The following is a 23,670-nucleotide window of genomic DNA, read 5'->3' as shown; positions in this document are numbered from 1 at the left end:
TGGTCAACTGGCATATCTCAGCCACTGTGGGCAACATTAGAGCCAGCTCCAAAGACCCATAAAAGCCAATCCAGGAAAGTCATACCATCATCTTTGTTCTTTGGGGTCCTTTGTGGTTCCATATAAGTTTGGAGATTATTTGTTCTAGTTCTATGAAAATGTCTTTGCAATTTTAATAGAGATTGCGCCGAATATGTAGATCACTTTGACACTTTAACAATATTGATTTTTCTAATCCATGAGCACAGATTATCTTTCCATTTATTTGAGTCATCTTCAGTTTCTCTCATCAATGTCTTACAGCTTTCAGTATATAGGACTTGTACCTCCTTAGTTAAATTGATTCCCATGTATTTTATTCTTTTTGATGCAATTGTAACTGGGATTTTTTTTTTAATATTTCTTTCTGATAGTTCATTATTAGTGTATGGAAGCACAGAAGGTTCTGTGTATTGATTTTGTGTTCTGCAACTTTACTGAATGTTTTAGTTCTATCAGTTTTTGATGGAGTCTTTAGGGTTTTCTATATATAATATCATATTGTCTGAAAACAGTGGCAGTTTTATTACTTTTTTCTGGTTTGAATGTCTTATATGTTTTTCTTGCCTAATTTTTTTGGCTAGAACTTCTAGAACTATGTTGAATAAAAGTGGTGAGAGTGAGCATCTTTGTCTACTTCCTGCTTTTTAGGAAAAAAGCTTTCAGCTTTTCACCATTAAATGTGATATTAGATATGGGCTTATAATATATGGCCTTTATTGTGTTGAAATATGTTCCTTCTTTGCCCACTTTGTTGGGAGTCTTTATCACAAATGAGTGTTGAATTTTGTCATCTGCTTTTTCTGAATCTATTGAGGTGATCATAAGATTTTTTATCCATGATTTTGTTATGGTGGTATATCAAATGATTGATTAGCAGATGTTGACCATCCTTCCATCCCTGGAATAAATCCCTTGATCATCATGCATGATTCTTTTAATATAATGTTGAATTCGGTTTGCTAATCTTTTCTTGAGGATTTTTGCATCTATGTTCATCATAGATATTGGCCTATAATTTTCTTTTCTTGTGGCATCCTTGTCTGGCTTGGTATCAGGGTAATGCTCACTTTATAAAATGAGTTTGGAAGTGTTCTGTCTTATTTTTAGAATATTTGAAAAAAATGGTAGTAATTCATCTTTAAATATTTGGTGAAATTCCCAGTGAAGCCATCTGATGCTGGACTTCTGTTCATTGGGAGGTTTTGGTTACTGATTCGATGTCCTTACTATTAATTGCTCTGTTCAGATTTTCTATTTCTTCCTGATCCAGTCTAGATAGGTTGTAAATTTCAATGGATTTATCTATTTCTTTTAAGTTGTTCAACTTTTTGGTGAATAACTGTTCACAGTAGTCTCTTATGATCCTTGTTATTTCTCTGATACCATTTGTAACATCTCCCTTTTTTCTGATTTTATTTATTTGAGACTTCTCTTGTTTTTTTTTTTTTGTAAGTCTACTTTAAGGTTTGTCAATTTTGTTTTGTTTTTTTCAGAAGCTAACTCTTAGTTTATTACATCATTTATATTGCCATTTTAGTCTCTATTTCATTTATTTTTGCTCTGATATTTGTTATTTCCTTCCTTCTACTTTGGTTTCTTCTAGATCATTGAGGTATAAATGTAGGTTTTTTTTTTTAGTTTTTCCTGTTTCTTAGTGTGGCATGTATCTCTGTGATCTTCCCTCTTAGAACTGCTTTCATTACATCTCATAAGTGTTGGTATGTTGTATTTCTGTTCCATTAGTCTCAAGATTTTTTTAAATTTCTCTCATGATTTCTTCTTTGACTCACTGGTTGTTCAATAACACATTTAATCTCCATATATTTGTGAATTTTCCAGTTAACGTCTTGTAATTGATCTCTAGTTCCATGCCATTGTGATCAGAAAAGATGGCTAATATGATTTGAGTTTTCTAAATGTATTTAGACTTGTTTTGTGGCCTAACATATGATCTATCCTGGAAAATGTTTCATGCGTGCTTGATAAGAACTGTATTCTGTTGTTTACAATAGAATGTTCTATAAATATCTGTTAAGTCCATCTGCTCTAATATCATGTAAGGCCAATGTTTTCTTATTTATTTTCTATCTAGACTATCCATTGATGAAAGTGGGTATTAAAGTCATCTATTGTTATTGTGTTGCTCTCTATTGCTCCTTTTAGGTCTGTTAATATTTGCTTTATACATTTAGATTCTATTTTGGCTGCAAAAATGTTTAAAACTGTGAAACTCTTTTTGGATTGACCCCTTCATATATTTATTTTCTTTGTCTCTTTCTACAGTCTTTGTTTACATTTGCATTTACATTTACAGAAATTTTTGACAGGAGAGCCTGGGTTACTCTGTTTGTGAAGCGCCAGAATTCAGCTCAGGTCATGATCTCCTGGTTCGTGAGTTCAAGCCCCACATTGGGCTCTCTGCTGTCAGTGTGGAGCCTGCTTCAGATCCTGTGTCTCCCTCTCTCTACCCCTCCCCTATTCATGCACTTGCTCTCTCTCAAAAATAAATAAACATTTAAAAAAATTTTTAAGACACTATTGAGAAATATGGAATTATCACCATTTTGTTAATTTTTTTCTGGCTGTTTTGTAGTTCTTCTGTTCCTTTATTCTCTTGATTTCTTCCTTTGTGATTTGATGATTTTCTATAGTGGTATGCCTAGATCCTTTCTTTTACCTTTTGTGTATCTTTTTTATTTTTATTTTTTTGTATATAATTTATTGTCAAGTTACATAACATACAGTGTATATAGTGTGCTCTTGGTTTGGGAGGTTGATTCCCATGATTCATCACTTACATACAACACCCAATGCTCATCCCAACAAGTGCCCTTCTCAGTGTCCATCACCCATTTCTCCCCTTGCCGACCCCCACCCCCATCAACCCTCGGTTTGTTCTCTGTATTTAAGAGTCTCTTATGGTTTACCTCCCCCTCTATTTGAAACTATTTTTTCCCCTTCCCTTTCCCCCATGGTCTTCTGTTAAGTTTCTCAAGTTCCACATATGAGTGAAAACATATATCTGTCTTTCTCTGACTGACTTATTTCACTTAGCATAATACTTTCCAGTTCTATCCACGTTGCTACAAATGGCCAGATTTCATTCTTTCTCATCGCCAAGTAGTATTCCATTGTAGATATGAACCACATCTTCTTTATCCATTCATCAGTTGATGGACATTTGGGCTCTTTCCATAATTTGGCTATTGTTGAAAGCATGGCTATAAACATTGGGGTACATGTGCCCCTATGAATCAGCACTTCTGTATCCTTTGGGTAAATTCCTAGTAGTGCTATTGCTGGGTTGTAGGTTAGTTCTATTTTTAATTTTTTGAGGAACCTCCACACTGTTTTCCAGAGCAGCTGCACGAGTTTGCATTCCCACTAACAGTGCAGGAGGGTTCCTGTTTTTCCACATCCTTGCCAACATCTGTTGTTCCTGAATTGTTAATTTTAGCAACTCTGACTGGTGTGAGGTGGTATCTCATTGTGATTTTGATTTGTATTTCCCTGATGATGAGTGATGTTGAGCATCTTTTCATGTGCCTGTTGGCCATCTGGATGTCTTCTTTGGAAAAGTATCTATTCGTGTCTTCTACCCATTTCTTCACTGGATTATTTGTTTTTTTGGGTGTTGAGTTTGGTAAGTTCTTTATAGATTTTGGATACCTTTCGTGTATCTTGATAGGGTTTCATTTTGAGCCTTCATGAGCCTTCAATCAAGCAATTTATATTTATCCCAGTCTGTTTTAAGTTGATAACAACTTAAGTTTGAATGTATTCTAAAGCTTTACATCTTACTCCTCCCCTAAGTTTTGTTTCTCGTGTCACAAACTTCTTATGTGGGGAATAAAAATGGTGAAAGTCAGCATCCTTGTCTTGTCCCTGATCCTAGAGGAAAAGCTTTTAACTTTTCACCATTGAGTATGATGGTAACTATAGGCCTGCCATCACAGCCTTTATTATATTGAAGTATGTTCCCTCTAGATCCACATCTTTTTGTATTGTATATTCCTTGACAAATTTTCATTTGCTTCCATATATTTTGCTAAAGGCAAAAGGCAATATTAGCTTGACATTAGTCCAACCTCCAGAATCCTGTAAGTCTCCCTTGAACGTATGAAAATCCCTTTGGAAACTTCCTTGATCTCTAATCAGCCACTCCTCACAATCCCCATGCAGCTCTTTCTGCCCATGGATCCTGTCCCCGTGTTTAAATAAAATCACCCTTTTTGCACCTAAGACATCTCAAGAATTCTTTCTTGACTGTTTGCTTCTGAACCCCAACATTTCACATCATTTTGATGCCCAATGTGGGACTTGAGTCTTTTCATCTGGACACTGAGACTCATTCAAACTTGGTGAGTACTTTGTCTTCTCTACTATTATTTCAGGGGCTTTTTAAGGACTATGGTCTTATTGGAACACTTTCATGTCAATTGTTCAGGCCACACTCTGTCCATGGCTACTCTACAGGACGGAAAATGCCTGCTTTTTGGCTGAAAGTTAGTACCATGGCTGGAATGGTAGTAAGATCTAGAAACGTGATGTCTTCTCTTTATTCCTGTCCTTATACAAAGATGTTTGTCTTGAGCATGGGACAGTCACCTAAGTCACTAGGATGGCTACTAATCTTTTTTTTTTTTCATTTTTTTAATGTCTATTTATTTTTGAGAGAGACAGAGACAGAATTCGAGTGGATCAGGAGCAGAGAGAGAGGGAGACACAGAATCCAAAGCAGGCTCCAGGCTCTGAGCTGTCAGCACAGAGCCTGACACAGGGCTCAGACTCACAAGCTGTGAGATCATGACCTGAGCTGAAGTCAGACGCTCAACCGACTGAGCCACCCAGGCACCCCGGGATGGCTATCAATCTTAAGACTCTCTTGTGAGGTTTCCTCCTCATTGGTCTAATGTGACCCCCTCCACATCTCTGGTCCAGCCATTTCTGCTCATGAGATCTCCACTCAGAGTCAGCCAAAACCAGCACCTGATTGAATTAAAACCCAACCAGGCACCATTTCCTAGGGAAGTTTGCTTTAAAGACTACATGTCTTGGAATGTTACTTAGATTGTGATGGATTTTTATCTTTACTGTTTTCCATCAATTTCCCCTGCTAACTACTTAAATTACAAAATCAGGTAATTTTCCCTTGTAAAACTTTTCTAGTATTTTCTATGGATTAAAAATGGCAGATTCTTCATGGTACAGGATAGTATTTTGGTCCATTCACTGACACCCATTTGTAGCCTAGGATGCATTGCAGAAGTTGGGGGATGCTGGCACTCCCTCCTACAGGACCTTGACAGCAAGCAGAGTGATGATCAATAGCGATTTCTTTGAAGGGACACCTTGGGTCACTTTGACACCAGGAACCTCTGATATATCCTGAATGTGGGAAGCCACCCAGAGGTGGGGAGGGTGGATTTTCTTGGTAAAGGACCTTCTCTAGCCATCTTCTTCAGTTTCCAAGGACTCTCCCTTGGGATTCCTTTCAACCCACTGGAAACAATATGGATTACAACGTTTAAGAAAAGACTGATCTCTTCTGTAACAGTGCATGACCTCAATTTGATCTATCAGTTTGATCTCTTTTGTAGGAAACATGGCAAATTGACAGAGGTACCTAGGTCCAGACCTTCATGGCTCTAAATCAGGACCCAAACCTAAAGTCCTCTTACAGAATGAGTTTGGTCAGTAACCAGACTGATAAACTCCCTCCTGATATTTTGGATGATAATTGTCTAAATAGGCTTCCTAAATCCAGGTTGCTGGAGGAAACACAAGCCATCCCTAATGAAGGGAGCATTGACCATCTCTCACTGTTATTCCTCCTAATAGATGTAGGGGCTTCTCCCCCATTCATTCCCCAGGTTAATGGCTCTGATAATTGGAGCCAACTGTCTCTGGTTAGTTTATCTTGGGATGAGGACTTTAAGGAAAATTCCCATGCAATTGCCAAAACTTCCTTTTTTCAGGGATATTCCCTGACTTCTGTATCTGACATGGACTGCCTATATTTTCACTTGTTGGCAGGAGAAAAACATGGCATCTGTTCATCTGTCCAAACTGATGAATTTTAGAACCAGGAGTCCTCTTTCTCTGCCCTCTAACAGCACTTTCCCTTATTTTTCCTTCCCCCCCCCCACTTCTATTTCTGTACCACCTTGGGTGTGGCCTGCATAACTGGCTCCTATTCCACCCTCAGTACCTCCAGCACCATTGGTTCTTCCTTCTACCCTTGCTGTCAAGGAGCAAAGAGCACCCTCTTGGACTTATATCACCCACTTCAGATTTCCCCACCAGTGCCCACAGGTAGAAACTGACAATGGGAAACAAATTGACTGACTTTTAAGCAGACCCAGATGGAACAAAATTCAGTATTTAAACTAATTCAAGTTTTTTGGTTTAATTAATATTGACATATCTAGAGTTATCCACATTAAATATGAAATTTTATTCTAGCGAAGTGTACTGCAGGTCAAATAAGCTCGTGTTATTTGTGTTGCAATTTGTTAGCAAAAAGATGGCTTAAAATGATAGTTAACTTTGTCTGTCTCAAAGTTTTCATGGATAATTGTTAAGATAGTCTTTCTTCGGTAACCTGAACTCAGTTATCAGCTGAAGCACTGATTACTGAACATAGGTTTGTTCTTTTGACTTCTCATTGCAGAGAAACTAAGAATATTTGAGTTTGTTGGAAAATGTGTTTTGTGCTTAAATGTATTCATAAATTTGCCATCTAAAGAATTCTGGTGCAACAGATTACAATTAGTTACTACTTAGTTTTCACTGGAGGCTAAGATTTCTGAGAGTTAAAATTCTGTTAAATGTAATTAAGATTAATGGAAATTAGGGAAGCAACTCTGTATGTAGGAAAGCAGGATGTGTAAGAAAGACATAAGGAATGGGAATACATTTTTGTTGAAGGAAAAAGAAAGTAATTTGTCCTAGAATTAGACTGGTTATTTCAAAAGAAAATGCTTAGGACAAAATGTAAATGCAAAGGAACGTTGTAGAAAGTTTGTGAAGAGGAATCTTTGAAAAAGGAATTTTATGCATGGTCAGGATAAACTTAGGTTGAAATAAGTGGATTTTAAAAGTACACTGGTATAAAATTGAAATTCTGCTTTCTCTCTGTTAAAAAGACAAAGTTTTCTTGGCTTATTGGTCTGCTCTTGATAAGAAAATGTAAACAAAGTTGTTTTCTCTTTCCTTTGCCTCTGCAGAAAAACCAGTTTCTGTGTTTTGTCTTTATCAGGTCTTTGATGAGCTGTAATACTATCTAGGCATGTGCTTTAAAACTTTCTAAGGTTTCAACAAACTTGTCTAAGATTTAAAATTATGACTGAAGTCTCCAACTAATTAGACTTGTTAATTTGGTATGTTATGCTCTGGTACAAGGTCATCACTCCATATTCTGATTATTGACATTTTCTGTGTCACAGAAATAACTGAATCTCCTTGTCAGATTCTCAGGTCATTAACAGTGTCCATTTCTGAGTTTTTTGTCATTTGTAATTGTTCTTATTCTTTTATGAAACATGTTTCATTTTCTTTTTTTTTTTTCAACGTTTTATTTATTTTTGGGACAGAGAGAGACAGAGCATGAACGGGGGAGGGGCAGAGAGAGAGGGAGACACAGAATCGGAAACAGGCTCCAGGCTCCGAGCCATCAGCCCAGAGCCTGACGCGGGGCTCGAACTCACGGACCGCGAGATCGTGACCTGGCTGAAGCTGGACGCTTAACCGACTGCGCCACCCAGGCGCCCCTTTTTTCAAGGAGATTCAAAAAGGGCTTTTGACAAATATAGGTATTCAATATCTTTAAGATCATAGAACTGAAATGGGAAAGAATTTCCAGAACTGAAAAATCTACATTCAAACTAAGTAAGAATTAGTAACACTGGACTAAATGAACTGAAAAAGATGATTATAGTTTTTGGGACTCTTGTTTAAAACAATCCTGGTTCTCTAATGTTTGCTCTTCCATATTAAGAAAACTTTCTCTTAAGATATCTATGACTGGGGCCCCTGGGTGGCTCAGTCAGCTGAGCATCCAAATCTTGATTTCAGCTCAGGTCATGATCTCAGGGTAGTGAAATTGAGCCCCGTGTTGGGATCCATGCTGAGTGGAGCATGCTTAAAATTCTCTTTCTTCCTCTCTCTTTCTGCTCCTCCCCTGTGTGCATGCTCTCTCTGTATATGTAAACAATTTTTTTAATTAAAACAATAAAAAAGACATCCCATGATTTATAAAAATATGATCAAGTATTCATTTGTGAACAAATTGAAGCATTTAATTTTTCTCTCTACCTGACCCTCTAAAATTCAGAAAAGTCTCAGTGAGTATTCTTTCATTCATGGTAATCATAGTTATTTACATAGGTTCAATAAGAATCTGTTCTCCTTGTAACAGGACACCATTGGAAATATTGGTTATTTTACCAAGACTTTGACTGGAATATCATATTTGAGAGACACGGATAGAGTCACATATGATTAGGCAGCTTTGCGGAACTGAGATTGACTTTAGAAACAGAGAGTCAATAAAGCCCTTGGAAATGTTAACCTGATACCTTGCTTACAGAGTTCCCATAAGCCTTACCAGTAAAGAATGTCACTACCTGGCAGGTACGTCAGGATATTTTGGGTACCTCGAGAAGAGGAATTTGCCCAAATCTACAGGTGTTGCAGGCATGTCTGATGGCAAGTACTTGGGCTGGCTTCTGGCCTAGAAAGGCTACTAAAAGTTCAATCCAGATTCCTATTGAAAAGTTGCAGCAAAGCAGACATTAAAAAATCTATATGGTCAATCACTATTCTTGCTGAGTTTATGTAAATAACTAGGCCAAGTTTTTTAAAATTGGACTTGTTTTGCAAATGAATTAGCCTTGATTTGGTTATCTGCAGAAATGAGACTAAATATAGAGAGAAACTTATGTTTCAATAACACACCTTTGTGAATATTAATTTCTAGCTCTGATTGTCTTTGAATGTTATTTGCCTAAGCTAGGCAACTTGAGCCAAACTTCAGAGAAATTGCCACAATAGCTCATGTATAGACAATCTTCATGTTTGTTATTCTGGGAGGATAACAGGATCCCATAGATATATATTTTTTATTTGAACAGCTGGAAAAATGAGATTGATTCCCCAACAGTTGTATAATTCAACTATCACCTTGACCAATTCTGTGTGGCTGGAATGACAAAATCACTCCTTAAATGCTAGAGTGCACCCCACTCCATGGGATTAACTATGAACTTGTAGAATGATGGATAACCCCAATTTCCTTGTGATTGGACCAGATAATGAACTTAGGGATGCCCATATTCCCAGACAAGTCTTCTCCCATTTGCCAGTGATTCCTCATAATTAAGATGTTGGTAAGGCTAACCATCAAAGAAAAAAGAGGGCTTCTTGATAGTTTTATCACTTAGCCATATTTTTCCTAGGAGCTGCTTCGATTGCTATCAAATTGCAAATAGAAGCTTTAGCCAAGCATACAGCAGCCTTTTTAAGTAAACCCAACTTCTCAGTATATACTGGATGGAATATATCAAATCTGGGATAGATATTTATGGCTTACCCCCACAACTGGACAGTTAAGTCAGAAAGCAATTCTATGCTAGAAACAAAAAAACCATACTTACAATACGTGGACAAACCGCACATGGCAGTTAGGATAGCTATCATTAGAAGTATGCTTACAAATCATTGCTCTCCAGGCCACTGATTGATTTGCTACTGACTGAACAAGAAGGCCTGCACTTAGATGGCTGGTTCCTAATGGGACCCAATGGCTATGTGGCTCTAACTTGTGGCCATGGTTTTCTCCAGGCTGTATACTCCTCTGTACTCTGGATTCTGCCTGGATGCATGGACACATCATTAAAACCATTACTAACACAGCCAACCTTCCAAATTTAAAACAATAGTGGACACATTCTGTTTTTCATTGGTATGACCACCTCGCATCTATCTTTATTCCCTCTTTAGGACTGGAGGATTTGGTTTGGCACATGAAACTCTTAATAAGTACACAGTCAAAGCCCTAAGTGACACTGAAAATAGCATTTCACTATCAAATACTGAAGTAACACAAATGTGTTTTACTTCAGTTTTACAAAATAGAATAGCATTAGATGTTTTAGCTGCTGCACAAGGTAGCCCTTGTGCTTTCATAAATGCAGAATGCTGTGAGGGCACCTGGGTGGCTCAATTGGTTGAGTATCTGACTTCGGCTCAGGTCATGATCTTGCAGTTCTTGAGTTCAAGCCCCACACCAGGCTTTCTGCTTTCAGCACATAGCCTGCTTTGGACCCTCTGTCCCCTGTCTCTGCCCTGTCCCCACTTGTGCTCGTTCTCTCTCTCTCTCTCTCAAAAATAAACAAAAACATTTTTTTTTTAAAAAAGCAGAATGTTGTGTATACTTTCCAGATTACCATATTTCTGGATTTCTAATGGACATAAACACTCAAATTTGTGCTTTAATTGATCCCTCTATTTCCTTTAATGATTGGTTAAACTTCTGGACTAGAGGAGGATCTTTGTCAACTATCAAAGGACCCTTATTCGGGCTTCTTTTTTTGTTGTTATTTTGATTTTGTTTTGCTATTTTCTCCCATATCTCTTCACCTGGTGCTGAGACTCCTTCACTACCATAACTTCAAGCCAACAGATAATCCTTTCTACTCAGGGAGATCCATACATTTGGTTTTCCTTGGATTCAGCTGTCTCTGCCTTTCATAACTCCTATATACATAAGTCCTCAACTGAACAATATTGACCCATAGTTTGGGATATCTCTATGCCCTGATTCAGCAGGAAGAAGTTACAGAAGTCAGGACCTTCCACCATCATCAGCCTTAAAGATTTAAGGGTCAAAATTGTTTGGGGGGAAAGATATGATGAATAAAGGCAAAAGAAAAAAATTAAACTTCCTTATAACTTACAGCCCAATGACAAGCACTGGTGACAGGCAGAGTGACCTTCCTCCAGGAACTCAACTGCCTCAATGTTAATACTTTGCTAAAGGCAAAAGGCAACCCTAGCTTGACATTAGTCCAACCTCCAGAATCCTGTAAGTCTCCTCGAATGTATGAAAATCCCTTTGGAAACTTCTTTATCTCTACCAGCCTCCAAGATGTATGTTTTCAATCATCCTCCAAACATATGGCCCACTGATACACATCTGAAGGGTCTCATGACTAAGGTTTTACTAAGACAGTGTTAAATGACATTTTCCTAACAACAGCTAGTGCCTCAAGGTCCTGGAAACCTTGCTTCCAAATTCCTTAGAGACTTTCGCTGTCCTTAACCCCCTCCTTGAAAGTACATAATCAGCTGCTTCTCACAATCCCAGTGAAGCTCTTTCTGCCCATGGGTCCTGTCCTTGTGCTTTAATAAAACCACCCTTTTGTACCCAAATCATCTCAAGAATTCTATCTTGACTGTTTGCTACTGAACCCTAACATTTCATATCATTGTGGACCTAGTCCCATTGACTTTTAGGACTGGGTGTTTGGAGGGCTGGTCCCTCAACTGGAAGTCTTAATAGCTGTAAATACCCAAGGATTTCAGCTGGGAATCCTGAAAGGCTATAGGAGGATGTGTAAAGTAAAAAATAGAAAAGCTGTTACAAAGACCAAAATCATGCCTTCAATCACCTCAATTCCTGGATTGGGATATACTGGATATACCCCTACTGAGTTACCTGACAGAACCAAATGTAAATCATTTCTGAAGGAAGATAAATTATCTCTGCAATTTTTCCTGTACTATTCTGACATTGAATAAAAAGTATGACACAAACTTGAAGACCATCAAAAACCAAGGAAAAATCAAACAATAGCTACAGACCACAGGCAATGACAGATATTGGAATTAAACAGAGGCTTTAAAATAACTACGAAAGGGTTTTTTTTTTAAAGTTAAGTTTTTAAATTGGTAATTAGATGGAAAATCTTAATAGAGAACTCGAATTCATGTTTATGTCTTCCAAGACTATTTCCTATACGAACATCCTTGAAAATATATATCTTATAAATTTGTAGAAATGTCATTGAGAATCGTTCCCTGACAAAAATATCCACACTAAAAAACGGAGAGTAAAAAAGATAATCTCAGAAGTAGAAGAGAGAAAAGATGATGAAGCAATATTTGAAAGACAATGGCTGAAGATATTTCTACAACTGAAGACAGTGTTTCATATTCCAGAAGCTCCACACACCTGCAACAGAATTACAAAAGAAAACTACTCTATGTATAAAATGGTCAAACTGTTGGAAATTAAAGAAAAAGATAAAAGCTTAAATGCAGGAGGAAACAAAAGATACCTCCCTCAGAAGATGGCGAAGTAAGAGTATCTCAAGCTCACTTCAATCCATGAATCTAGATAATAATCACATCACTGCAACAAACCCAGAAAATGACCTGAAGCCTGGCAGACCAGACTCTTCAATCACACAGAGAAAGCCACATCAAAAATGGGGGCACCTGGGTGGCTCAGTCAGTTAAGCATCTGACTTCAGCTCAGGTGATGATCTCATGGTTTGTGGGTTTGGGCCCCACATAGGGCTCTGTGCTGATAGCTCAGAGCCTGGGGCCTGCTTGGGATTCTGTGTCTCCCTCTCTCTCTTCCCCCTCCCCCATTTGCACTCTTTCTCTGAAAAATAAACATAAAAAAATGGTAGGAAGGTTGGAGACCCAGTTGGGACCAAACTCCCAATGAGACTAACCACAAATAGGAGGAACACCACCAGCACAGAGAAGAGAGGAACAGGCCCCACTCCAGGCATCCCAGACACAGGGGACCTGCACTCAGAAGATGATTCTCCACGGCACTTGGCTTTGAATTCAGCAGGGCTTTAGTTCACAAGTTTTTACAACCAGTAGTGCTTAACTTAAAAAATCAGAGGACTCAGCTCTGGGAGAGCCAGAGAGTGGTAGAAAACTTTAAGAGTTCCCACTCTTAAAGTGATAGCCTAACAAACAACCTGCCTACATACAGCATAGAAGCAGCAGTCTGAAAAGCCCTGCAGTATATATATGAAGATTTATTTACTAATCTCAGAATGGTGCTGGAGGGGCAGGAATGTTTAGGAGAATTCTCCAAGGAAAAGGAACTGCTGGGTACCATTTATCTCCCACCCCCACCCCAATACAGCCTAAATATCTGGACAACTGCAGGAACCAGTGCAAACACTTACCACATAGCTTGCTAACATCATATGCCCTGCCCCCATGTTCTCCTGTGGACTTGCCTCATCCAACTGGCTCCACCCGGCAAGAGTCCCTTCATATTGGTGCATGATGCATCTCATTTTACAAGCAGCCCTGAAAGTGACCAGCACCACTCCAAAGTGAGTCTTGGCCTAGGGAGAGGGAAACATAACCACACATACCAGTTCAACTGCAGCCCCAACAGTGGTCTGGGAACTGAAATCTGATCTGACTGCTGGCCTTGCCCACCAACAAAAACTCACAGGGGCAGCACAAGGAGACAGCCCTGCATTTCACGATCACTGCAATCCCAACAGACAAACTAGGAAAATAATACCTGCTCTGACTTCAGGCTCTGTCCACCAACTAAAAGCTCTCAGGGGACAAGGCAAGGACAGTACCCTGGAGTTTGGTGTAACTTCATCCCTGGCAAATGAGCTGAGGGCAGACATCTGGTCTGACCCAACTGGCAACCCCAGAATGGACATGTAACAACATGGGGACCAAACTTACCCACAAAAGGCAAAGGGAGCCATTGCAGCCAAATGAACTGAAGGCAAATGCACACAACCACAGTAGTACAGTGCACACAAACAGGTACACCTCTGAAGTGCATGGTCCTGTTGAACAGGGGACATTACACTGCAGGTCTTTACAGGACTTCTTCATAAGACCACTACTTTCAAGATCAGAAGTATATAAGTGGCTTTCCTAATACATAGAAACAAACAGAGACAGAATTAAGAGGCAGAGGAATATTTCCCAAATGAAAGAACATGATGAAATCACAGCAAAAAGGCTAAATGGAATGGAGATAAACAAATGCCTGATAGAGGATTCAAAGTAATTGTCACAAAGATACTTGCTGGATTTGAAAAAACAGCGGAGGATCTCAGTGAGAACTTCAACAAAGAGAAAACTGTAAAAAAGAACCAATCATGGATGGTTCATTTCAGCTAACCTCAACAACTGCAATTAAAAATACATTATAAGGAATAAATAGTAGAAAAGAGAAAGCAGAAAAACAGATCAGTGAGCTGGAAGACAGAGAAATAGAAAGCAACCAAGCTTAACAGCCAAAAGACCAAAAACAAAAGAATAAAAAATAAGAATAGGTTAAGGAAAATCAGAGACATCATCAAGCATAATATTCACATTATAAGGATCCAAGAAGGAGAAGAGAGAATAAAGAAGGCAGAAAATTTATTAGAAGAAATAATAGCTGAAAACCTCCCTAAACTTGGGAAATCCAGATCCAGGAGGCACAATGAACCCCTAACAAAATCAACTCATGGAATCTACAGCAAGACACATAGTAATTAAAAAGGCAAAAAATATTGATAAAGAGAATTTTAAAAGGCACAAGAGAAAAAAAAATACAATTACATACAAGGGAAACCCCATAAGGCAAATATTAGGTAACTGAACCAGCAGTATATAAATAAAACAACATGAACCTAATAACATCATGAACCTAATAAAAGGTTAATTTAACATGAAATAAATCAGTGTTGAATACGAAACTAATATATCAAAAAATACCTTATATTTCCATATACTAGCAATATTTAGAAAATTAAGTTTAAGAGTGGGACACTAAAAAAATAATAAATTAAAAATTAAAAAAAGAAAATTAATTTTAAAAATTATAGCATTTATAATAACATCAAGGAAAATATTAAATTCCCAGATAGAAATCTAACTAAAGATGAATGAGACTTCTACACGAAAAACCACAAAATATTAAGAGAAATTTAAAATGACATAGATAAATGAAGACTCAATAGTATAAAGATATCAATTCTTCTAAAACTGATCTATAGATTCAATACAAATTCAATAAATTTCCTAGGTTTTGCATGTGTGTGTGTGTGTGTGTGTGTGCACAAAATTAACAAATTAACTTTTAAATTGAAATAAAAATTCAAAGAGACAAAAATAGCTAAGATAGTCTTGAAAAAACAAGTGATTAGAAATTATGCTGCTGGAAATTAACTGGTTGCCATGACTTACTATAAAATTACAGAAATTAAGAGAGCTTGATACTGACAAATAGCTAAACAAATAAATAGACCAATGGGTTAGAATAGAGTGTCTGTAATCATACCTACATGTAAATGAACACTTAGGACAAAAGTGACACTGAAGATTTGAAGGAAAGGAATTGGGCCAAATGTATATCCAAATGGAAAAAAATATAAATGTTGACCTCTACTTCATATCATATTCAAAAATCAATTCCAGCTAGATTGTAATTTAAGTATGATCTGTAAAATGATGTCTGTTCTCTTATGTGTTTTATTTTGGGATATTTTCTCCATTACATCTTTCTTCTCTAAATGAAAGACTTTGAAGATGAACAACCATACCATGAGGTCTTGTCCAAGTACTCTTATTTATTTCTAACAAACTTGTTTAAGAGAGAGCTGGTGGAGATATTAGAGAACACATGGGAAGAACTAGTAAACTTCCTTCAAAACTTAAAGAATAGAAATACCTCCTTCTGAAAAAGAAAAGATAAGAGTCATTGCAAAATATTTGTTCTTATGTTTTGTTCATTTAAATAATTCTTATATTAAAATAACATATTTAAATTCATATATATGAATACACTTTCTGCAGTTGTTCCAGCAGCAATAGATTAGAAAACTATTATTTCCTTCCACCATTAAATAACATTGTCTTCTTTGTCCAGAATTATTTGATTATAAATATGCAGGTCTATTTCTAAACACTCTGTTTCTTTTATCTATATGTTTGTCCTTACACCAACACCACAGTGTCTTGATTACTGTAGTTTTTATAGTGAGTCTTGAAATCAGTTAAGGAAGCCTTCCAAATTCATTCAAAATTATTTTGGCTCTTCTGGGTCTTTTGTTTTTTCATATAGATTTACTATCACTTTGTTAATTTATACAAAAACAAAACAAAACACTTGCAAGTATTTAGATTGGGATTACATGAAAACCATAGATTGATTTGGGGAGAATTGAAATCTAAACAATATTAAGACGTCTAATTCATGAAAATAGTATATCTCTCCATTTATTAGGTTTTTTTAAGATTGCTTTCAGCTATGTTTTGTATCAGTGTATAAGTCTCACACATATTAAATTTATTTCTAGGTATTTCATATTTTGAGCACTTAGGGTAAACGATATTTTTTAAATTTTCAATTTTTCTTTTTTTATTGAGATATAACTGACATGTAACATTATATTAGTTTCAGGAACACAACATAATGATTCAATATTTATATATAATGTGAAATAATCACCACAAGTATAGTTAAATCCATCACCATATATAGTTATAAATTTTTTCTTGTGATGAGAACTTTTAAGATCTACCTTTTCAACAATTTTCAAATATACAGTATAATTAACTACAGTCACCATGTACATTATATCCTCATGACATTTATTTTATGTCAAGTTTGTGCCTTTTGATCTCTTTCATCCTTTTTGTCCACTCCTTTTCCCCCACTTCTGTCTATCACCCATCTGTTCTCTGTATCTATGATTGATTCTTTGGTTAGTTGTTTTTGTTTTTGTTTAGATTCTACATATGAGTAAGATCATATAGTATTTGTCTCTCTGTGTCTGACTTATTTAACTTAGCGTAATTCCCTCAATATTTGTCAATGTTACAAATGGCAAGGTTTTATTCTTTTTTAGGGATGAAAAATATCCCATTTTTTTCCCATTCATCTGTCAATGGACACTTAAATTGTTTCCATATCTTGGCTATTATAATAATGTTGTAAGGAACATGATGGAACATATATGTTTTTGAGTTGTGTTATTTTCTTTAGATAAATAGAAGTGAAATTGCTGAATCATAATTGTAGTTCTATTTTTAATTTCTTTAAATTTTTTTACTATTTATTTTTGAGAGAGAGAGAAACAGAGCTTGAGTGAGGGAGGGGCAGAGAGAGAGGGAGAAAGAATATGAAGCAGGCTCTAGGCTCTGAGCTGTCAGCACAGAGCCCAGCACAGAGCTTGACCCAACCAACTGTGAGATCATGACCTGAGCCAAAGTTGAACACTTAACCACCTGAACCACCCAGGCACCCCCATTTTAAATTTTTTAAGGAACCAACATGATGTTTTCCATTGCAGCTGCAACAATTTACATTCCCAACAATAATACACAAATTTTCCCTTTTCCCCACATCCTTGCCAACATTTATTTCTTATCTTTTTGATATTAGCATTATAACAGGCATAAAGTGATATCTCATTGTGTTTGTAATTTGCATTTCCATGATTAGTGATGTTGAACACCTTTTCATATACCTGTTGGTCATCTGTGTGTCTTTGGAAAATGTCCATTCAGATCTTCTGCCCATTTTTTAATTGGATTGTTACTTAGTTTTATGAGCTCGTTATATATATATATATATATTATATATATATAATATCACAAAGCTATGGTGATAATGCTGGCTTTATAAAATTAATATATATATATATATGTGTGTGTGTGTGTGTGTGTGTGTTTGTGTGTGTGTATAATGTCTATCCTTATACCAATACCATAATGTCTTGAATACTGATAGAATGTATATATAACCACATATCATTTAAATGATTTGCAAATATTTTCTCCCATTTGGTAGGTTGCCTTTTCATTTTGTTGATTTTTTTTTTGCAAAAGCTTTTTAGTTTGATAGAATTCCATTTGTTTACTTTTGCTTTTGTTGTCTTGGTTTTTAGTGTCAAATCCAAAAATTATCACCAGGACAAATGTCCTTATCACCTATGTTTTCTTCTATGAGTTTTATGGTTTCCAGTCTTATATTCAAGTCTTTAATCTATTTTGAGTTTTATGTATGGTGTTATATAGTGGTCCAGTTTCGTTCTTTTGTGTGTGACTGTCCAGTTTTCCCAACTCCATCTATTGAAAAGACTGTTATTACCCATTATATACTTGGCTTCTTTTGGTCATAAGTTAATTGACCATATAAGCATAGGTTTACTTCTGGGCTCCCTATTATCTTCTTTTGATCTGTGTGCCTGTTTTTATGCCAGAACCATACTGTTTTGATTACCATAGCTTTGTGATATAGTTTAAAACAAAAAAGCATGATGCATCCAGCTTTGTTCTTTCTCAAGATTACTTTAGCTAATTGGAGTCTTTTGTCATTCCATAAAAATTTTATGGTTATTTCTTTAAAAATGCCATTGGAATTTTGATAGAGATTCCATTGAATCTATAAATCCATTTGAGTAGTCATGGACAATTTTAAAATATGGATTCTTCCAATCCATGAGTATTGAATATCTTTGCATTTATTTGTGTCTGCTTAATTTATTTCACCAGTGTCATAATTTTTCAAGTATGGGTCGTTCACTTCCTTGGTTAAATTGATTCCTACATATTTTATCCTTTTTGATGCAATTATAAATGGAATTGTTATCTTAATTTCTTTGGACCGCTTCATTATTACTGTATAGAGGCACAACATATTTTTGTTTATTGATTTTGTATCCTGCAACTTTTCTGAATTTGTTTATTAGTTCTAATAGTTTTTTGGTGAGATCTTTAAGGAGTTGTATATAAAATATCATATCATGCACAAATAATAGCAGTTTTATATCTTCCCTTCTGATTTGGATATCTTTTATATCTTTTTCTTGACGAATTGCTCTGGCTAGGACTAAAAGTGGGGAATAAAAGTGGTGAGCGTCAGCATCCTTGTCTTGTCCCTGATCCTAGAGGAAAAGCTTTTAGCTTTTCACCATTGAGCATGATGTTAACTATGGGCCTGCCATCATGGCCTTTATTATGTTGAAGTATGTTCCCTCTAGATGCACTTTGTTGAAAATCTTTATCATAAATGAATGTTGAATTTTGTCAGATGATGATTTTTCTGCACTTATTGAAATGCCCATATGATTTTTCTTACCTTCATTTTGTTAATATGGTGCATCACATTTATTGACTTGCAGATGTATCCTGCATGGGAGTGGCATGGCACTTGTTCCCTGAAATAAATCCCATTTGATCATGGTACATGATCCTTTTAATATATTGTGAAAGTTTGTCAGCTAATAATTTATTGAGGATAATTGCATCTGTGTTCATCAGGGATTTGGTCTATAATTTTATTTTCTTATAGTGTCCTTGTCTGGTCTTGGTATCAGGATAATGCTGGCTTTATAAAATGAATTTGGAACTGTATTCATCTCTTCTACTTTTTGGACCAGTTTGAGAGGAGGTAGTATTCTTCTTTAAATGTTTGGTAAAATGTACCAGCGAAACCATCTGGTCCCGGACTTTTGTTTGTTGGGGAGGTTTTTGATACCAATTCAATCTCCTTACAAATAATCAGTCTATTCAGATTTTCTACTTGTTCCTGATTCATTCTTGTGAGGTTGTAAATTTCTAGAAATTTATTTATTTTTTTATGTTGTGAAATTTGTTGGTGTATAGTTGTTTATACTTCTTTCCATTTATGTGATTTCACTTGGAATTTCTGGCTTTATTCATTTGAGTCTTTTCTCTTTTTTCTTTGTGAGTCTAGCTGAAGTTTTGAGAATATTTATCTTTTCAAAGAACCACCTCTTAGTTTCATTAATCTTTTCTATTGTCTTTCTAGTCTTTGTTTTATTTTTTTCTGCTTTTTTATAATTTCCTTCTTTCTACCAACTGTGTGCTTTGTTCTTTTTCTAGCTCCTTGAGGTGCAAAGTTAGGTTGTTGGACATTTTTCTTGTTTTATAATATAGGCTTTAAACTTTTTGTAATATTTATTTATTTTTGAGAGAGAAAAAGAGACAGAGACAGAAAGAGAGCATGAGTGGGGAAGGGGCAGAGAATCTGAAGCAGACTCCAAGCTCTGAGCTGTCAGCACAGAGCCTGATGTGTGGCTTGAATTCATGAGCCATGAGATCATGACCTGAGCCGAAGTTGAACACCTAACCAACTGAGCCAATCAGGCACCCCTATAATGTAGGCTTTTTACTGCTATGCAATTTCTTCTTAGAACTGCTCTTGTTGCATCCTGTAAGCTTTTGTACATTTTATTTCCATTTTCACTTGTGTCAAAGTATTTATTGATTTCTCTTTTGGTTTCTTCTTTGACCCATTCGTTGTTCAGTAGCATGTTGTTTAATCTCCACCTATTTGTGAATTTTCATTTTTGTTCTTATACTTGAATTCTAATTTTTACTGTTGTGGTTCAAATGTTCTGTAAACATCTGTTAAGTCCTTCTTAATGTGTCATTTAAGTCCAATGTTTCCTTATTCGTTTTCTGTCTGTGGATGTGAGTATTAAAGTCCCCTATTATTATTGTATTGTTATCTGTTTCTCCTCTTAGGTATGCAAATATTAACAAACAGACCTTTGTTTCTTATTACAGTCTTTGGCTTAAAATCTAATTTTTCTGATATAAATATAACTACTCCAGCTTTCATTTGGTTTAAAATGCATGGAATATCTTTTTCCATCTCTTTATTTTTTTGTCTGTGTTTGTCCTTACATCTGAGGTGAGTCTCTTAGAGGTAGCATATAGATATATCTTAATTTTTTAATCCATTCAGCTGCCCTACATCTTTTGATTATAGAATTTAGCCCATTTATATTTAAATAATTATTGGTAGGTATGTATTTATTGTCACTTTTTAAGTTTATTTCTTTTGAGAGAGAGAGAGAGAGGGTGCACACATGAATGAGGAGGGGCAGAAAGAGAGGGAGAGAGAGAATCCCAAGCAAGCTCCACACTGTCAGTGCAGAGCCCAATATGGGGGTCAGTCTCATGAACTATGAGATCATGACTTGAGCCAAAATCAAGAGTCAGATGGTTAACCAACTGAGCCACCCAGGTGCCCCTATTTCTTGCCATTTTGTTAATTTTTTTCTCTATTCCTTTCTTCTTCTCTTGCTACTGATTCCTTAGTGATTTGATAATTTTATGTAGTTATATGCTTAGATTCCTTTCTCTTTCTCTTTTGTATATAGGTTTTTGGAGTTTTTTTGTTTTTGGGGGGTTTTTTATTTGTTTTTTTGCTCTGTGGTTACAATGAGGCTTATATAAAACAACTTATTTTATAAGTCTATTTTAAGTTGATAAGAACTTACCTTTCAATGCCTTCTAAAGTTCTACCCCTCAGACCACAGCATGAAGACGAACTTTGAGATTTTTTCACAGAATGACTGGGTGACCCAGTCAGTTGCTTCTAGGCATGCCCTGGGTTGGGGGGGGGGTAGCTAGTTAAGAACTTTTTCTTCATTTGTTACAATCCTGTGGATCATTGAGCATAAGCCCTGCTGGGCACTAGACCCAGGCAATCTAGAGGGTCCTCTGAGTGGAGCCACAAACATCAGGTACCAGATGTGTGTACAAGCTTCCTTCTGGGAGATACTGGTAAGCTTAAGCATGGCTTAAGGAGGCTTAAGGAGAGTGCAAAGATGTTATCTGCCAGCATTTGACTCCAGAGAGTATTTCAGCAGGTCCCTAGATATGTGTTAAATTAGATGCCTGCCATTCAGGTTGATCCTTTAAGATAAGCAAATAAGACTCCTTCACAGAAAGTCTGGGTGCTTTCCAGATAGCTGCCCGTGCACTAAGCCCTGGAATAGGTGAATCTTCATGTGTGAACTTTTAAAAAACTGTTTCTCAGGTCAATGTAGTTCTGTTGGCTTTCAAAGATAGATGTTTTGGAGCCTCATTTCTCCCAAATATCTTCCCTCATGATTAAAGCCTTTCATCTCATAATTTTGGGTCATTGGTTCCCAGATAGTCACCCACATGTAAATCTGTTTATCTCACTCATTCTTACTGGAGCTGCTCCTTTACAGAAATAAAATAATTCAAGATGTAAAAAGCTCTGTTGGGAAGCCCTGTTCCTAAAAAAAGTTTTGAGTGAACTTTCCCAATCTCTTTTGAATGGAATCCAGACAGATTAAAAGTGTCAATTATAATTTTGGCACCATGATTTCATTTTAAATTAAGCAAATATACATTTAATTGATAAGATGGGTTGATTCTTTTTGACCTTTTAATATTAGTTATAAACTAGTATTTTAACTGGTTTAATTTAATTTAATTATATTATCTTTAGGGATCCTTATTTTAAGGGTACAGGTCTTAAGTGTAAGGGTGTGTGATATGGGCTTCAAATATTTTTGCTCTTCAGGATGAAGTTTGGGGTTTTGAGTTCCCCCCTTTTGTGGGTTGCTATATTGGGGATAATGGTTTATGGCAAGATTGTGTCTCAGCCTCTTCCACCTGCTTCAATAGGTTTTCTTTTTTTTCTCATTTGTCTGATGTGTAGGAGTTGCTCAGCTAGTTTGGTGGGGGGGAGGTGGTTTCAGAGAAAATTGTTCCATATGTAGCTATAGATTTTGTGTGTCCATGGGAAGAGGTAGGTTCAGTATCTTCCTACATTGTCATATTGAACTAGAGCCCCTAAATTTTCCTTTTCTAATTGTTTGCTGCTAGTATGTAGAACTATAAGTAATTTTAGTATATTGACTTTGTATCCCCTGGCCTTACTAAAGTCATTTATCCATTCCAGTAACATTTCTGAAGCTTCCATAGAATTTTCTTTATACACAACCATCCCAGTGAATAAAGACAGTTTTCTTTCTACTTTTCCAAATTATGTGGCTTCCATTTCTTTTTCTTGCCTTATTGCATTAGCTAGGCCCCCCAGTGTAACTCTGAAAGAGAAATGATGAAAAGGGATGTCCTTGTCTTTTTCCAGATGTTAACAGGAAAGCATTCAGTCTTTTTCAATTAACTATGATGTTACCTCTAAGATTTTCTTAGTTGTCTTTTATCAGGTTAAGGAAGTTCCCTTCTGGTGCTTGTTTACTGAGAGGTTTTGTTTTGTTTTTATCATGAACAGATAGACGTTGAATTTTGTCTAGATCTATTGAAATGATTATGGGGGAGGGTTCTCTTGTATTTTGCTACCATGTTGAATTACATTAATTAATTATTGAAAACCTAACTTTGTAATTTGGGGATAAACCTCATTTGGTCATGATATATTGTCCTTTTGATATATTGCTTGATTTTAGTTGCAAGCATTTTGTTACAGATTTTTGCTTCTTCTGTATATGAGGGACATTGGCCTGTGATTTTATTTTCTTGTAATGTGATTGGTTTTGGAATTAGGGCAGTGCTAATCTTATAACATGCATTGGGAAATGCTCTGTCCTCCATTTGATTTTGAAAATTTTTCCAAAGGATTGTAATTTTTTTCAGTATTGAATAGAATGTATCAGTGAAGCCATCAAGTCTAGTTTTTGTGGGAAATTTTTAAGTTATAAATTCTATTATTTGTTTATTTATTTATTTATTTAATTTTTTTTGACATTTATTTATTGTTGAGAGACAGAGACAGAGCACAAGCAGGGGAGGGACAGAGAGAGAGAGGGAGAATCTGAA

General features: G+C 36.1%; 1 long non-coding RNA gene across 1 annotated transcript; it reads left to right on the top strand.

Moving 5' to 3' along the window:
* The first annotated feature begins 618 nt into the window (after nucleotides 1-618).
* On the top strand, nucleotides 619-19,039 carry LOC121029122 (uncharacterized). Its single transcript, XR_005789600.1, has 3 exons — nucleotides 619-658; nucleotides 11,272-11,276; nucleotides 18,965-19,039. It is a non-coding gene; the product is annotated as an uncharacterized LOC121029122 (long non-coding RNA).
* The last annotated feature ends 4,631 nt before the right edge of the window (nucleotides 19,040-23,670 follow it).

This window comes from Herpailurus yagouaroundi, unplaced genomic scaffold (assembly GCF_014898765.1).
Source record: "Herpailurus yagouaroundi ecotype Mexico unplaced genomic scaffold, PumYag 139, whole genome shotgun sequence".
NCBI lineage: Eukaryota > Metazoa > Chordata > Mammalia > Carnivora > Felidae > Herpailurus > Herpailurus yagouaroundi.
This window is presented reverse-complemented; position numbering and strand designations above follow the sequence as displayed.